The following is an 18580-nucleotide window of genomic DNA, read 5'->3' on the forward strand; positions in this document are numbered from 1 at the left end:
CTAATCAGCTGCTGATCTAACCCCGTCCTGTCTGAGCGGGAACAGATGCCCTCAGGTGACCTACATTTAGAGGCAGGGTCAGATCCAAAGCTGAACCCCAGGAGCTGTGCAAACAAAGAAGAGAAAGGGAAATCTCTCCCAGCAGCCTCAGGAGCAGCGGATTAAATCTCCACAATCAACTTGATGTACCTGCACCTGTGGAATACCTGAATAGACAATGAATCATCCCAAAGTTGAGGCAGTGGACTTTGGGAACCAATGTAGACTTAGGGTTAGCTTCCTGCATCTAATATGTTTCTGGTTTTATGTTTATCTTAGTTTAGTATTCAGAGTTTATTACCATTGGTAGATTTGTTTATTGATTTAGTTGCTCTCTTCCTTTTTTTTATATATAGATATATATATTTTTTCCTTTTTCTCTTTTTGTGAGTTTCTATGTGTATGCTTCTTTGTGTGATTTAGTCTGTATAGCTTTGCTTTTACCATTTGTCCTAGGCTTCTGTCTGTCTGTTTTTTTCTTTGTTCTTGTTGTTTGTATAGTTTTTAGTGCTTGTTATCATTGGTGGATTTGTTTTTTGGTTTCGTTGCTCTCTTCTTTCTTTCTTTTTCTTCTTTTTTTATTACTTTTTAATTTTTTAATTTTTAATATTTTTTTATTTTAATAACATTATTTTTATTTTTTTTCTTTCTTTCTTTTTTTCTCCCTTTTCTTCTAAACTGTGTGGCTGACATGTTCTTGGTGCTCTGGCTGCATGTCACGCCTGTGCCTCTGCAGTGGGAGAGCCGAGTTCAGGACATTGGTCCACCAGAGACCTCCCTGCTCCATGTAATATCAAATGGCGAAAGCTCTCCCAGAGATCTCCATCTCAAGGATAAGACTCAGCTCCTGTCAATGACCAGCAAGCTACAGTGCTGGACACCCTACGCCAAACAACTAGCAAGACAGGAACACAACCCCACCCATTAGCAGAGAGGCTGCCTAAAATCATAATAAGGTCACAGACACCCCAAAACACACCAAACAGACACGATCCTGCCCACCAGAAAGACAAGATCCAGCCCCATCCACCAGAACACAGGCACCAGTCTCCTCCACCAGGAAGCCTACACAACCCACTGAACCAACCTTAGCCACTGGATGCAGACACCAAAAACAATGGGAACTACGAATTTGCAACTTGCAAAAAGGAGACCTCAAACACAGTAAGTTAAGCAAAATGAGAACACAGAGAAACACACAGCAGATGAAGGAGCAACAACCCACCAGACCAAACAAATGAAAAGGAAATACGCAGTCTACCTAAAAAAGAATTCAGAGTAATGATGGTAAAGATGATCCAAAATCTTGGAAATAGAATGGAGAAAATACAAGAAACGTTTAACAAGGACCTAGAAGACCTAAAGAGCAAACAAATAATGATGAACAACTCAATAAATGATATTAAAAATTCTCTAGAAGGAATCAATAGCAGAATAACTGAGGCAGAAAATGGATAAGTGACCTGGAAGATAAAATAGTGGAAATAACTACTGCAGAGCAGAATAAAGAAAAAAGAATGAAAAGAATTGAAGACAGTCTCAGTGACCTCTGGGGTAACATTAAAGGCACCAGCATTCGAATTATAGGGGTCCCAGAAGAAGAAGAGAAAAAAGAAAGGGACTGAGAAAATATTTGAAGAAATTATAGTTGAAAACTTCCCTAATATGGGAAAGGAAATAGTTAATCAAGTCCAGGAAGTGCAGAGAGTCCCATACAGGATAAATCGAAGGAGAAACATGCCAAGACACATATTATTCAAACTATCAAAAATTAAACACAAAGAAAAAATATTAAAAGCAGCAAGGGAAAAAACAACAAAAAACACACAAGGGAATCCCCATAAGGTTAACAGCTGGTCTTTCAGCAGAAACTCTGCAAGCCAGAAGGGAGTGGCAGGACATATTTAAAGTGATGAAAGGGAAAAACCTACAACCAAGATTATTCTATCCAGCTAGGATCTCATTCAGATTTGAAGGAGAACTTCAAACCTTTTCAAACCAGCAAAAACTAAGAGAATTCAGCACCACAAAACCAGCATTACAACAAATGCTAAAGGAACTTCCTTAGGTAGGAAACACAAAAGTAGGAAAAGACCTACCAAAAAAAAAAACACCACAAAACAATTAAGAAAATGGTAATAGGAACATACATATTCATAACTACGTTAAATGTAAGTGGATTAAATGCTACCACCAAAAGGCATAGACTGGCTGAATGGATACAACAACAAGACTTGTATATATGCTGTCTACAACAGACCCACTTCAGACCTAGGGACACATACAGACCGAAAGTGAAGGGATGGAAAAAGATATTCCATGCAAATGGAAATCAAAAGAAAGCTGGAGTAGCAATTCTCATATCACACAAAATAGACTTTAAAATAAAGACTATTGCAAGAGACAAAGAAGGACACTACCTAATGATCAAGGGATCAATCCAAGAAGAAGATATAACAATTGTAAACATTTATGCACTAAACATAGGAGCACCTCAATACATAAGGCAAAAACTAACAGCCATAAAACGGGAAATCGACAATAACACAATCATAGTAGGGGACTTTAACACCCCACTTTCACCAATGGACAGATCATCCAAAATGAAAATAAATAAGGAAACACAAGCTTTAAATGATACATTAAACAAGATGGACTTAATTGATATTTCTAGGACATTCCATCCAAAAACAACACAATACACATTCTTCTCAAGTGCTCATGGAACATTCTCCAGTATAGATCATATCTTGGGTCACAAATCAAACCTTGATTAATTTAAGAAAATTGAAATGATATCAAGTATGTTTTCTGAACACAATGTTATGAGGCTAGATATCAATTACAGGAAAAAAATCTGTAAAATATGCAAACACATGGAGGCTAAACAATACACTACTAAATAACCAAGAGATCACTGAAGAAATCAAAGAGGAAATCAAATAATACCTAGAAGCAAATGACAATGAAAACACAATGACCCAAAACCTATTGGATGCAGCAAAAGCAGTTCTAAGAGGGAAGTTTATAGCTATGCAAGCCTACTTCAAGAAACAAGAAAAATCTCAAATAAACAATCGAACATTACACCTAAAGGAACTAGAGAAAGAAGAACAAACAAAACCCAAAGTTAGCAGAAGGAAGGAAATCATAACGATCAGAGCAGAAATAAATAAAAAAAGAAATGAAGGAAACGATAGAAAAGATCAATGAAACTAAAAACTGGTTCTATGAGAAGATAAACAAAATTGAGAAACCAGTAACCAGACTCATCATGAAAAAAAGGGAGAAGACTCAAATCAGTAGAATTAGAAATGAAAAGGGAGAAGTAACAACTGACACTGCAGAAATACAAAGGATCATGAGAGATTACTACAAGGAACTATATGCCAATAAAATGGACAACCTGGAAGAAACGGACAAATACTTAGAAAAGCACAACCTTCTGAGATTGAACCAGGAAGAAATAGAAAATATAAACAGACATATCACAAGCACTGAAATTGACACTGTGTTTAAAAATCTTCCAACAAACAAAAGTCCAGGACCAGAAGCCTTCGCAGGCGAATTCTATCAAACATTTAGAGAAGAGCTAACACCTATCCTTCTCAAACTCTTTCATAATATAGCAGAGGGAGGAACACTTCTAAACTCATTCTACGAGGCCACCATCACCCTGATACCAAAACCAGACAAAGATGTCACAAAAAAGAAAACTACAGGCCAATATCACTGATGAATATAGATGCAAAAATCCTCAACCAAATACTAGCAAACAGAATCCAACAGCACATTATAAGGATCATACACCATGATCAAGTGGGGTTTATCCCAAGGATGCAAGGATTCTTCAATATACATAAATCAATCAATGTGGTACACCACATTAACAAATTCAAGGAGAAAAATCATATGATCATCTCAATAGATGCAGAGAAAGCTTTCAACAAAATTCAACACCCATTTATGATAAAAACGCTCCAGAAAATAGGCACACAGGGAACTTACCTCAACATAAGAAAGGCCATATATGACAAACCCACAGCCAACATTGTTCTCAATGGTAAAAAACTGAAACCATTTCCACTAAGATCAGGAACCAGACAAGGTTGCCCACTCTCACCACTATTATTCAACATAGTTTTGGAAGTCTTAGCCCAGCAATCAGAGAAGAAAAAGAGATAAAAGGAATCCAAATTGGAAAAGAAGAAGTAGAGCAGTCACTGTTTGCAGATGACATCATACTATGCATAGAGAATCCTAAAGATGTTACCAGAACACTACTAGAGCTAATCAGTGAATTTTGTGAAGTAGCAGGATACAAAATTAATGCACAGAAATCTCTTGCATTCCTATACACTAATGATGAAAAATCTGAAAGAGAAATTAAGGAAACGCTCGCATTTACCATTGCAACAAAAAGAATAAAATACCTAGGAATAAACCTACTTAAGGAGACAGAAGACCTGTATGCAGAAAACTATAAGACACTGATGAAAGAAATTAAACATGATACAAACAGATGGAGAGATATACTATGTTCTTGGATTAGAAGAATCAACATTGTGAAAATGACTCTACTACTCAAAGCAATCTACAGATTCAATGCAATCCCTATCAAACTACCAATGGCATTTTTCACAGAACTAGAACAAAAAATTTCACAATTTGTATGGAAATACAAAAGACTCCAAGTAGCCAACGTAATCTTGAGAAAGAAAAACGGAGCTGGAGGAATCAGGCTCCCTGACTTCAGACTATACTACAAAGCTACAGTAATCAACACAGTATGGTACTGGCACAAAAACAGAAATATAAATCAATGGAGCAGGAGAGAAAGCCCAGAGTTAAACCCACACAAATATGGTCACCTTATTTTTGATAAAGGAGGCAAGAATATACAATGGGGAAAAGACAGCATCTTCAATAAGTGGTGCTGGGAAAACTGGACAGCTACATGTAAAAGAATGAAATTAGAACACTCCCTAACACTGTACAAAAAAATAAGCTCAAAATGGATTAAAGACCTAAATGTAGGGCCGGACACTGTAAAAGTCTCAGAGGAAAACATAGGCAGAACACTCTATGACATAAATCACAGCAAGATCCTCTTTGACCCACCTCCTAGAGAAATGGAAATAAAAACAAAAATAAACAAATGGGACATAATGAAACTTAAAAGCATTTGCACAGCAAAGGAGAACATAAACAAGATGAAAAGACAACCCTCAGAATGGGAGAAAATATTTGCAAATGAAGCAACTGACAAAGGATTAATCTCCAAAATTCACAAGCAGCTCATGCAGCTCAATATCAAAAAAATGAACAGCCCAGTCCAAAAATGGGCAGAAAACCTAAATAGACATTTCTCCAAAGAAGATATACAGATGGCCAACAAACACATGAAAGAATGCTCAGCATCGTTAATCATTAGAGAAATGCAAATCAAAACTACAATGAGGTATCACCTCACACCAGTCAGAATGGCCATCATCAAAAAATCTACAAACAATAAATGCTGGAGAGGGTGTGGAGAGATTCGAACCCTCTTGCACTGTTGGTGGGAATGTAAATTGATGCAGCAACTATGGAGAACAGTATGGAAGTTCCTTAAAACTAAAACTAGAACTACCATATGACCCAGCAATACCACTACTGGGCATATACCCTGATAAAACCGTAATTCAAAGAGTCATGTACCACAATGTTCACTGCAGCTCTATTTACAATAGCCAGGACATGGAAGCAATGTAAGTGTCCATCGACCGATGAATGGATAAAGAATATGTGGCACATATATAGAATGGAATATCACTCAGCCATAAAAAGAAATGAAATTGAGTTATATGTAGTGAGGTGGATGGACCTACAGTCTGTCATGCAGAGAGAAGTAAGTCAGAGAGGGATAAACAAATACCGTATGGTAACACATATATATGGAATCTAAAAAAAAAAATGTTTCTGAAGAACCTAGGGGCAGGACAGGAATAAAGACACAGATATAGAGAATGGACTTGTGAACATGGGGCGGGGGAAGGGTGAGCTGGGACGAAGTGAGAGAGTGGCATGGACATATATACACTACCAAATGTAAAATAGATAGCTAGTGGGAAGCAGCCACATAGCACAGGGAGATCCGCTCGGTGCTTTGTGACCACCTAGAGGGGTGGGATAGGGAGGATGGGAGGGAGACGCAAGAGGGAGGAGATGTGGGGATATATGTTTATGTACAGCTGATTCACTTTGTTATACAGCAGAAAGTAACACACCATTGTAAAGCAATTATACTCCAAGAAAGATGTTAAAAAAAAAAAAGCCATCAATCACCTTAGCAAAAATTTGAGATGTCCTCCAGTAAAGAAACCTTTTCTATTTTGATTAACACTACCTTCTTAAAACTTTTCTACCATGGAATGCTTACATTCTTTTTTTTTTAACATGTGACTCATTCATATTTCAGAAAATTAGTGAGTCATATTCATTATGATTGACAATATACGTTAAAAAACGTGGCATATAATTTATAAAAACAATTCTGATGTGCTCTGAATAGCAGCATATTCTCTGTGGCTATTACTTCATGTAAACCTGAATCCATGTTCCTTTTGAAGCAATTTAAGATTATGGTAAATGTGTTGTAAGCATATCGCATCATCAGTCAGAATAAACACAGATGTCACTTCCAGTGAAACGGTTGCCAAAGCATTTTCTCCCTGTGTCGTTGATGTTCTTAGCATACAGGCTGGACCTAGAATTCCTGTTGGATTTCAACAGGAATGAAGAGATCAAATCTTTCCCATTCTTGGTTTTATTCTTGATTTTACTGTCAATGTCTTTGTGCCATCCAAATCCTTTATATGTTTTATTTCCTCTACATCCTATATATGTTTTGATCCCAGGAAATTATGCTGCTAGAAATGTAAATTTGTGCAAACATTTTGTAAAGAAATCTGATATTTCTTTCTATTGTTGAACAAGCATATCCTCTATGACTCAACAATTGTACAAGTACAGCAGGACACATACAAGAATGTTCTTAGTGGAATTATTCACAGTAGCAGAAATGTAGAAATCACCTAAATGCCTTTCATGGGAGACTAGATAAACTGTGGTATATTCATATAAAAAGGAGTCAAAAGAAATGAACTACAACCAGACTGCAGCATATATACACTATAACAATTCACGGGAAATATAAGCTCCCAAAGAGTAAATATAACATGAATACATAAATAGATTAAATTATTTTAGAATAGATACAGATTCAGGAAAACAATAAAGAAAGGAAAATGAATGATGAACATGAGATTTAAAATGATACTTGGGGGAAGGTAAAAGGTTAGGTTAGTTATGGGATGAGAGGACATATGTTTAGATGTAAATTATTTTTAAGATCCCAACTTTTGTTATGCGGAATGGATTTATGGTTGCCTATTACATTCTTAGAGAAAAAAAAAATCAAGTAATTACATTTTTTAAAGTAGGCCATACATTGAATAATGGTGAGGGTGTGTCGTGAACCAAAGATTGATACTAATAAAATTATGTGAAATTGTGATCTTGTATACATACAAATCCACAATAATGAAAATATATGAGACTGTGCTGAATATCTTAGACTAAGCAAATAAATTGACCTGTTAAATTTCTGCTCTATGCCTGATCATTCTCTTTCCTGATATTCCTGTGGGAGGAGCAGAGTTAAGAATCTTAATCTTGGTTAAGAATTATGGTTAATTCATTTCTGGATAATGTAAATTGTTCTGTATTTCACATAGTTAACCATTACCGTCTCTCATTTTGATGGAGGAAAGAAAGAGCAAATCATAATCTCTTTGGTAATAAGGTTACCTATCATTTAAGACTTTGTGGATCATGTTGTAATTCAACAGTTTGAAGTATAGTGAGAAATGAAGGAATATAAATGGTCTGCAGGACCTTTTTGATCAACTTGGGCATGAGGCTAAAACAAGTATTGATACTACCCTCTCTATATCTATTGTTTATACAACAAAAACTATTCAGCATTTGTTCAAAGAGATTTAAAAAAAAATTGCATCCCAGTAAAACAAGTAAAATGCATGTACTAAAATTTTACCATGTGTTCTTTTCTTCCAAAAAATCACTGCATTGGGCAAGTGGGTCATTGCTTTCTTAAAATTTGTCAACACAGTCAGCAACTGAGTCTACCACTATGTTACTTTATCACTCCTCTAAGAACACTTGTGCGTTGTCAGTCTTTCAGAAAGACTCGCATTCATCTTACTGTCAGTACACTTCTTGGAATAGAAGCTTTACTTTGTCTTCCTGATGTTTGCAAAGCTTTAGAAAACCCAACTGGCAGAGGGTTGAGGCATGTTATACAACATTCAATTTAACAGTGAAATTTTTCATTGATTCTTTATGCTGTGTTACTGGCTTTAGAATAAAATTTCAGCAACAATTTCTTCAGAATTATAGTCTATTAAGAGAGATAATTCTTTGGATGTGGAACTATGAATAAATTGGTTAGAATGTTTTAGATGCTATACAATTTCAAGGTGGCAAAAGCTTATTTTTGTGCTACTTTGTAATATCACCTACTCTATGTGGCATTGTCACATGAAGATTTCATTATTTTAGATTGTAGATTGTATTATTCATAAAATCATAACTCATTGATGAAAACATTCCAAAATCTATATTTTCTTCACTTAAGTGTATGCCAAACCAAAAGCCTGCAGACCCAAAATATTCTAATAATTTTTTAAAAATTGAGGTATAGTTGCTTTACAGTGTTGTGTTTGTTTCCACTGTACAGCAAAGTCTAATACATTTTTGATACTGCTTAGGCAAGATCAAATTTTAGTGAGAAAAAAAAAGATTTGTAATTTGAGACAAAAGAACACAAAAATTAAAAGAATATATCTAGAGAAACTTAAGGACAATAAGAAGAAGATAGCTATTTAGTAATTCTGTTTAAATGAATTTAAGCCAAAAATAACCAGTGGCCAAGAATGGATAGTTTCTAACTTGAATATTCATTTTGTCTTTAGCTCTCAGTAAGTGATCTCCAATTATCCTTTGGGCAGGTTGCCACATGGCTAAAAGAGAACATTTCCCCTTTATCTGCCTTATAGTTCTGGTGACCGGACAACTAAAGTCTGGGTGAAGATATGCTAGCCAAAGTATTGTGTGAGACACTCTTCTTTTTTTGAGGTTAAAGGACATTTTATTTACTGACAGATTAAAAACCGTAACTCCAGGTAGTACAAAATATATCACTGAACCCAATTACAAAGAACTGGTGTTAATACACAATGTTTAAGCAATGCTATGTGTGAGACACTTTGAGGTTGCCTTTTTCTCTTCCTCCATCCCACTCTATTTGATGGCTGGGATTTCAGATGACTTTTGGACCACAAAGCGACTTTGGAAATGGAAATCACATAGAGCACAACAACATAGAGCCTGTGATTCTGACACAGTGGGGCCACCACATAAGCCCTGGACTGCTCACCCCCGGATTTCTTTCCTACAGGAGAAATCAAGTACTTTATTGTGTAAGTCACGACATCATTTACAACCTCACCCTTACTGATACATGATCCACAGACAATAACTTATGCAGCCCCAGAATAATCAGTATATGCCATCTCCATATTCACCGCAGACCTCAAAACTCTATAATCTCATTCAAATTCACTTTCAAAACCATTTCCAACTACATTCTTCCCTTAATTGTATTGTCCAACCTCTGTTTTACTTCCTGTGTATGAATGTCCTTTTTACAGGTTCACCACATGTTGGTTCATTTTATCTTTACTCATTTTCTCTTTCTCCAGTTTCACTTGCTCAAGCACGGCATCCTTGGGGAACCAACTCCAACCTTTAGGAATCCTTTTTTGATCCTCCAGTTAAGGAAATCTCACTTCTTTATATTCATAACACCTATTTTTTAAAACAAACATTTGTACTTAATTGCATACTGCCTTAAAACATATCTTACATTGTTTCCTTACCTTCCTATTTAATGTTTGTTTTTGACCTTTTTGTGTGTTCATCTATAGTTATCACCCTAACTATGCCTAAATCATCATCTGTGACTATCCACTAGCAAAAATAAGCAATTAAAAAAAGACTTTCTTTCCTTTGTTTACTATCTTGGAAAAGGGTAATATTCAGTTCTAGCCGTCTCCCTCTTCACTGCTACATAGCAGGTCAATCCCTAAACCGTATTACTTCTACCTTCATTATCTCTCTGAAATCTACACATTTTTTCATATCTGTTTTCACTGCTGTCATTCAGGCCCCATCTTTAATTGCTAACTAGCCCAGTCAACCCTCCTTCATTCTTCTTCCTCTAAAGTGGCTTTATTAGAATGAGCTTATAAATGTTACCACCAAGCTTTTTAAAATAATGTATCTAAGCTTTTGCAATATGTTGGTTTTACAACCTGGGTGTAATTGGCGAGTCCCATCAATAGCTGGCTTCAAGCTGACTTCTCCAGTTCCATCTCTTAGTTGTTCTTCCCTTCTGTGTTAGCCTGCAAGGGCTTCCACAGCAAAATACCACAGAATTTTGGGCTTAAACAACAGAAATGTATTTCCTCATAGTTCTTGAGGCTAAAAGTCCAAGATCAAGGTTTCTTCTGAGACCTTTTCCTTGGCTTCCTGATGGCTGCAATCTTGTGATCATTCGTTTGTACTTATGAGCCCCAATGTTTCTCTGCGTGTCATAATCTCCTCTTCTTATAAGGACACCAGTCAGATTGGATTGCGGTTCATCCTAATAGCTTCGTTTTAACTTAATGACTCATCTTCAAATACAGCACATTCTGAGTTACTGGGGGTTAGTCATTCCTTAAACTTTAAACATCTGTCTGCGGTTACCCCAAAGTCTCTCTCTCTCTCTTTCTTAGTCTCTCTTTTCTCACCTCCTTCCCGCATCCAATTTTTGAAAACTTTGCATAGGTTTCTGCCTCCTTGTTGTATTCATGCTACTGCCAATTCATCCTTTGTGATTCTGGTTGGAATGTATTCCTCTGGGTAGCATTCTCACAATTTCCCTCCCTGATCTTTCCCCCCTCTTCCTGTGTCCGCCTAAATGATTCACAATGTCCTCCTAAAGGAACCTTTGATTATCCTCGGGAGAGTTGAAACAACTAATAAGTGTCAGATCCAGACTTCAAATTCAAGGAGTCTAACTCTGGAGTCTGTAGACTAACCATTAAATAGAGATGCATGAATCTAGGGATAAATTGTTTATAAGATAACCATTACTGTCAGCGTGATTTTCAAACTCCTTGGCCTGGTATGTGACCCCTATTGATGTGAGCTGGTCCCTAGATGACAGTTGTGGCTCATGTTTTAACTCCCATTCTAAGCATTGCTTTATGTTAGGATTTAAGGAAAAGGGCAATTTGAATCAGGAAAGATGTAAAAGCTTTCTATTGGCTGTTTCCTTTTTCTTTTTTTTTAATTTTTACTATTATTATTATTTTTTAAAATTTTATTTATTTATTTATTTATGGCTGTGTTGGGTCTTCCTTTCTGTGCGAGGGCTTTCTCTAGTTGCGGCAAATGGTGGCCACTCTTCATAGCGGTGCGCGGGCCTCTCACTATCGCGGCCTCTCTTGTTGCGGAGCACAGGCTCCAGACGCGCAGGCTCAGCAATTGTGGCTCACGGGACTAGTCGCTCCGCGGCATGTGGGATCTTCCCAGACCAGGGCTCGAACCCGTGTCCCCTGCATTGGCAGGCAGATTCTCAACCACTGCGCCACCAGGGAAGCCCCTCCTTTTTCTAATGTGCAGCAGAGAATGCCATTTTGAAATTTTATGTGATAGCTTTATGAATCTACTTACTGACAGATGGAGAGACAGTTTAAGGAAACAAGCACTACTTTTGTATAAGAAATAAGATGGGCCAAAGTTGTTCTAAAAAGAATGGAACTTTTTTTTTTTTTTTCTGACCACATTACCTTGTCTGGTTTCTTCCCTCGTCAAAAAAAAAAGTCAAAAATTGTCACAAGGGTATCCACTTATCTCAGGAGGATGGCAAGTGGTACATCACTGACTGTTGGGTAGTTTCTTCAGCAAAACACTCCAACTGCTCTTTACAGAGATATTTATTCCAACTCTATGTTTAGTTTCGGTTTATTTTGCTGTAGCATGTGTTTTGAATTGGAAAAACTAGAATGGTTACTGAATTTTAAGCAAGTGCCTTTGTTTCAAATACAACATTGTGGTTTAAAAAAAACAGTTTAAGTTAAAGGCAGTTAAGATGGTTAAAAGCAATGGAGTCTGGGTTTAAATCCTGGTTCTGTACTTAATGGAGGTGAGATTTTGAGGAAATAATTAACCTAATATTGATCATTTGTAGAATGATGGTAATATTGCCTAAATCATAGGGTTGTGAAAATTAAATAATGTATATTATGTAATTAGCACAGTGCTTGGCAAACAGGGGATGCTGGGTTAATGTTATTGCCATTTGTTCATCTCCCTCCTCTGTCCTGTTTTTTTTTTTTCCAGTCAGGAGTCAGGTACTATTTACAGTCTGGGGAGTCTGTGATGAACAGTACAGCCAAGTCTTGCTCTAATAGACCTTATAGCTAATACAGAACCTTCTAGTACAGGTTAAGAAGCTGAGCTCCGAATTTAGACAGTCAAGGTTCAAGCCCTGCCTGTACCAGTTAATCAACTGTGTGACCATGGCAAGGTCACTCAACCTCTCTGTGACTGTGTTCTTGTCTATAAAATGAAGATAATATTTAATAGGTTTGCTGTAGTAGTAAATGAATCAATAAATCTAGTTCTCTTAGAATAGTGCCGGGTACATAAAAGATGTTTAGTGAATTTTTGTTACAATTTGAATTAAACCAGCAACTTTTGACCTATTCACAGGACTGGAGTTTTAAAATCTTACTGCTATGAATCAGAGATCATAAGCAGCTTCTACCTAAACTAAATAATTTCAAGGATACAAGCAAGAGGTTCATCAAGAATGGCTCTCCAGGTCTTTCCTTCCTGTAACAGACATGTTACTCTAGCCCAGAATAAATAAATGAGGTGTGTATGGCTTCTCACACAGTGGGCAGCATTTACATTACGAAACATCTCCATTTTATACCTCAGAGTTAGACAACCTAAATGACATTCTCCAGGGAGTCACTCCTCATAGACTTCAGTTCTATTCATTATAAGTAATCCTTAGCCAGAGACATCCCCCTAAAGAGACTATAGTGATAGACCTCTTCTTCCTAGGAAACATCATTGATCTATTTACCCAGAGGAGGTCTAATTGCCAAGGAGATTAAACTTGGTCACTTCCTGTTATAGACTGAATGTTTAGGATCTCCCTCCCCTCAAATTCATATTGTTGACTCCCCAACTCCCAATGTGATGCTATTTGGAGATGGGGCATTCAGGAAGTAATTAGGGTTAAATTAGGTCATAAAGGTGGGGATCTCATGATGGGATTAGTGGCCTTAGGGTTGGGGACATCTCTCTCCCCCTCTTTCTCTCTCTTCATGCGCACTCACTGAGGAAAAGCCACAGGAGGAGAGGAGGAGAACACACAGAGAAGGTGGCCATGTACAAGTCAGGAAGAGAGCTCCCACCAGGGACTGAATCAGCTGGCACACTGATCATAGACTTCCCAGACTTCAGAACCACGAGGAATAAATTTCTGTTGTTTAAGCCACTCAGTCTGTGGTATTTTGTTAAAGCAACCTGAGCTGACTAAGACACTTCCCTTTGTTTCTTTCCCCCAATGTCTCTCCCTGAGAATGAATGAGTAAATGTACCACATGCCAGCTTTTTGAACACCTTCTACTCATCTTTTTTTAAACTATTTTTTTAAATAATGAAGGAAATGCATCTGTTATTGTCTTCTTTTCATGCAATCCCTCAAGAACACTGTTTTTTTTTTTTTTTTTCTTTTGGTAGGTAAAAATTCCATGTGGTTCCAACAATCAAAAGAACATGTAATGTCCCACCTCAATCCTTGACACCACCTGCTCATTCCTAAACGCTTTTATTAATTTCTGGTGTTGTCTTATTACACCGTGCTATTTTCACCTAAAAATATCACGGAGATCTTTGCATATCAGTATGAAGAGAACTTCCTCATTCTCTTCCATAGCAGCTCGTCTCCTGTGGCATGGATGTTTTAAAAAATGTTTTGTAAAGTGAGCCTCTGGAAATGACAACTACATCTCTGTAGCATGTTCCTATGCCACTCTGTATTCAATGTTCTCTGTGTTCCCAGGCTCTTTAAAAATTTTTTTCATTGGGGTACTAACACTTAACATGAGATCTATTCTCTTAACACATTTTTAAGTGCACAATACAGAATTGTTAACTATATGCACAGTGTTGTACAGATCTCTAGAACTTTTATCTTGCATAAATGAAGCTTTATAATAGCATTCTCTTTTTTTAGTATAAGGATATTGACATGGAAATAAACAATGAAAATTTCTATAACCGTAAATTCATAGCGGCCTGACACCTCTCGCATCAAGGAAATTTACAACTCGGTATTTGGCATTTTCATGATAATAGTGCCTAGAAGACAGTATCATATTTTAACACAAAAGAACTACACTGTTCCAATGTTCCTACACTTAAGTCAATATTGATTAGATTGCATAAGCACTGAAGAACTTATTCTAAATTTGATATATTCTTTTATTTGGCATAAAATATATATAGATTCCCTTAACCCTGAATAATTGAAAATTTGGTGCCTGGCTATTTGAATAAAGTGGTTAATAGTGCAGGCTGCAAAGTCAGACAGATGTAGATTCTAATCCCAACTCATTTGTGACAAAATAGCTTCGTGATCTTGGTTATTAAATTTGTATAAACATCAATTTCTCTATAATTTCAGTATACAGAATTTAGATCAGTGGGTTGTGAAGAGGATAACTGAAAAAATGTACATGCACACAGTACTTAATAAATGGTCGCTTTCCTTATCACCACCATCATTATTATACACATCTACTCTGTGATAGATTCTGTACTAGGTGTCAGGAAGCAGCAATGTATATGACACCATCCTTGCTCTCAGAGCTCATAGTGCAGTGGGAAAGGCATACCAGTAAGCAAAGAATAACTTTCATCTATAACAAATCAATATACCAATAGATTAAATGCTACCTCCAGGGGGGAAAAAAAAGTGTTCTGAAAATACATTTTATACAGCAACGATCTTGAAGAGATAAAAAAGGTTCAGGAAAGCCTCCATTGGAAGAGATATCATACATTTCAATTTTCACTTGTCAAAGAATTTAGGGAAATATACAACATTAAAACAATGCAGTTGTTATTTTAACATGGTGGGGCGTGGATTTGGAAGTCTCTTGGATCTGACAGTACCTTTGAGTCTCAATAATTTCTTCTTGATAATGTAGACAGATATGAGGGTATAGGGAACGGGACGAATCCTCTGACCTTGAGATTTGCTTCTCTTGTTTACTGACAACTATTTTTCCCCAAAGAAGCAAAGCGTGAAGTGGGAGGGAAAACATTGATTCTTATCCCCCCTGTTTTTGTATAATAAATAACAAATGTTAAGTTTGGTTTTGCAACAATCAAAAATCATTGAGAAAACTTTTTTTTCTTTTTTTTTCAAGAGGAGTGAGAAGTGAATGCTTCTTGAAGAGGCTCCATAAATCCACAGGCTTTCTTTCTTTCTTTCTTTCTTTCTTTTTCATTTTGTTGAAGGTGTTAAAATGTCAGTAGTATTATACCACTGATTACCACTGCTGCCCATGCACCTTGTAAGCCAAAAACTCAAGGTAAGTGAAAAAGAGTCCTCTGTGGCTGGCACAGGACTTTCCACAACGTTCCTCAGAACTGTAAAACACCTTTCAGGTCTTAATGTGTAAATGACCTATGTTTGTTTATTTTAAAGAGAGCCATTAGTAGCAGAGAGCTGCTTGCAGGTCAACAGCAACCAGGAAAGGAATTTCAAGCCCAAATCTTTTCGGATAGGAGTCAGCTCTGAATTCTGAATTTTCTTTCACCCAGCAAGTCTCTGGATTACAGTTCTATAATTCTTGACTAATAGTCTGCCACAATATTTAATTTTTAATCCACAGGTTTATGTCATCAGAAATTATGTTAGATGGGAACATTTTTTTGGAAATAATTCATTATAAGTCTTATTGCCACTTCATTAACTGGGAACAGCTACTTATTAATTAGGAAGAAGAATCACTACTTGAAGAAGCATTAAACTTTGTGGCAAGTAGATAGTGTATAGATTTATACCAGGTCCGAAAACACTGGGAACATTCTCCACTTGAAACTCTGTAAAAAGTCAGTGTCCGAAATACATCTTGGAATATTAAACCCACCAAGTCGCTCCTGGCAAACTAATACACGCAGAAATGAAATGCCTCTTTATCCTTTAGCATCTCACCACCAAATTCACTATTCGCGTCTCCTTCATGCAGGCTCAGCGGTTTAGCTTCAAACTCTTCGTTAACTGCATCGGAAGGAAAGCCGGGGTGTCAGATCCGTTCACTCCGACTCCCTACGCGCGAGTCTGTGAGCAGCTTTGCGCACAAACGCTATTTAGAGGGAGGGTGTTGCGGTCTTCTGGCTCCAACGGGCAGCCTTGATCGATCCATCACCCCCTAAAACCTACAGTCCCTCTCTGCTTCCTACAGAGTCGGCTCAAACCGAATCCAAAGCCGGTTCATCCCTGAAATACAGATGAGCGCCCAATAGCTATTGGTCCGCAGATTCTGGGCGCGGCAACGCTCACCTTCGAATGCTCTGGATCGATTTCTGAGCAGCGAGTAGCACTGCTAGAGCGCCTCTCTACACAAGTTTCATCTTTTGCACCGAATCATCCTTTTGTTCCACTTTTGAGCCTTAGCAAATCCACATTCGGCGTTTAGGTACTGTCTTCCGGGCAAATTCCATCGCCTTTCAACTTGAAGCGGACTCCCAGAGCCAGTCAAGAGCCCCTGGTTCCAAGAGCTACCTGGATGGAGACCTTGGCCGAGCGTCGCGTCCAGCGCGGGAGCAATGGAACCTCGCGCTTGCCCAATGCGGCGCAACTTCACATTTTCTTTCGGCAGGTCCCAAGGTGTAGAGATTCGCGAGGCCTGGGAGTGAAAACACTGCAGCAGTCCACAGCCTGGCCAGTACTTGGGAAGGTAGAGTAACGCTCTGCAGGTGTAGCTACCTCTCAGTGCACAAAGGCGAACCAGGGTTAAAAAAAGAAAAGTTTACTTTCGGTGAGCAATTACAGCAGCCCAGTCCGGGTAAGACAAACTCCCGCGGGGAGGCTCCTTCCTGGGGAGCTGTGAAAGAGCCAGGGGCGCTTCTGACAGCGAAGTCTCTCCGGCGTGGGGCTCCGTAGCTGCGCGCACCCAGGGATTCCTCGCGGCCGTCTTGGGCAGAAAAAGAAGTTGGGACAGGAGCTAGGCAGCGACCTGGGCAGCAACTCAACGTACAAAACCTTGGAAATGGCTGCTAAAGGGGCTGGGTCTCCAGACTCCTAATCCCTCCCCTTTCTCCAGCTGAGCGGTTCACCTGCTACCGACCAGTTTACAATATAAGCGTAGACCCTAAATTGGCCCAGTTTCAAAGGCTAGGCGTCACGAATCCCTACGAAGTTCCTTCCAGAAAGATCTATGTGAGCTTCAGGAGCTCCTGGGGGAAATGTTAGTTGAGGGAGTGGGCAGGAAAGGGGGGGATTAGAAGGGATTGTGTCCAGGAAACGATGTCTAGACTCCTCTATTCGAAGGACCTCGGGGAGTCTCAAGACTCCCTTGCAAACAGCTGCGGCCACTTCAAAGTCCCGCGTTAGAAGGGGCGGGGACGGCCCTGGAGGCTGGAGATGGGAATGGGGTTAATCTTTAGGCCGGCCACCTCGAACAGGGTGCTGGGAGAGTAACTGGCCTCAAGAAAAGAAACAGGGAGCCGAGACGCCAGGGAGGGCAGGGGCCCGGGAGGTGGCCGAACGGACTTGAGAGCTTGCAGGCAGAAACTGCCTGCCTGCAGCCCTCGGTTAACTAGTGAGGAGTGATTGATGCCTCCCTTCATTTGCATCCTTGGAACACCTGCCCCTCCTTGCGTCTCTCTACTTCTCGCTCGCCAGTGGCCTGGGGCCTCGGGCGCGGGGCCGGGCGTGCGTCTGTGGCTGCGCGCGCGCGCGCACGCGGGTCTGTGCGTGCGTGCTTGCAGCCCGCACGCCGAGCCCGGCCGCCGGGACCCAGCCGCCCGCCGCCTGCCCGGCGTCCCTCCTCCTCGCAGCCACCTACTCGCAGCGTCCTCACCCGGCACTCGCAGCGTCCTCACCCGGCACTCGCAGCCTGCCGCCCGCCCAGCCCAGCCCAGCCCAGCACGGCTGCCGCTGCCTCCCCTCAAAGTTTCCTTAGAGCCGACACCTTCTCGAAGGGCTACCCGGGGAGATGGGTTTCTGAAGCTGTGCTCTTCTTACAGCACCCTCCGCCGAGTCCCTACCTAATCCGAGCAGAGACTAGATTTTCCAAGTTAAGGGAAGAAAAGGTGGCGGCGGGGGTTTATTATCGAG

This window comes from Balaenoptera acutorostrata, chromosome 6, assembly GCF_949987535.1.
Source record: "Balaenoptera acutorostrata chromosome 6, mBalAcu1.1, whole genome shotgun sequence".
NCBI lineage: Eukaryota > Metazoa > Chordata > Mammalia > Artiodactyla > Balaenopteridae > Balaenoptera > Balaenoptera acutorostrata.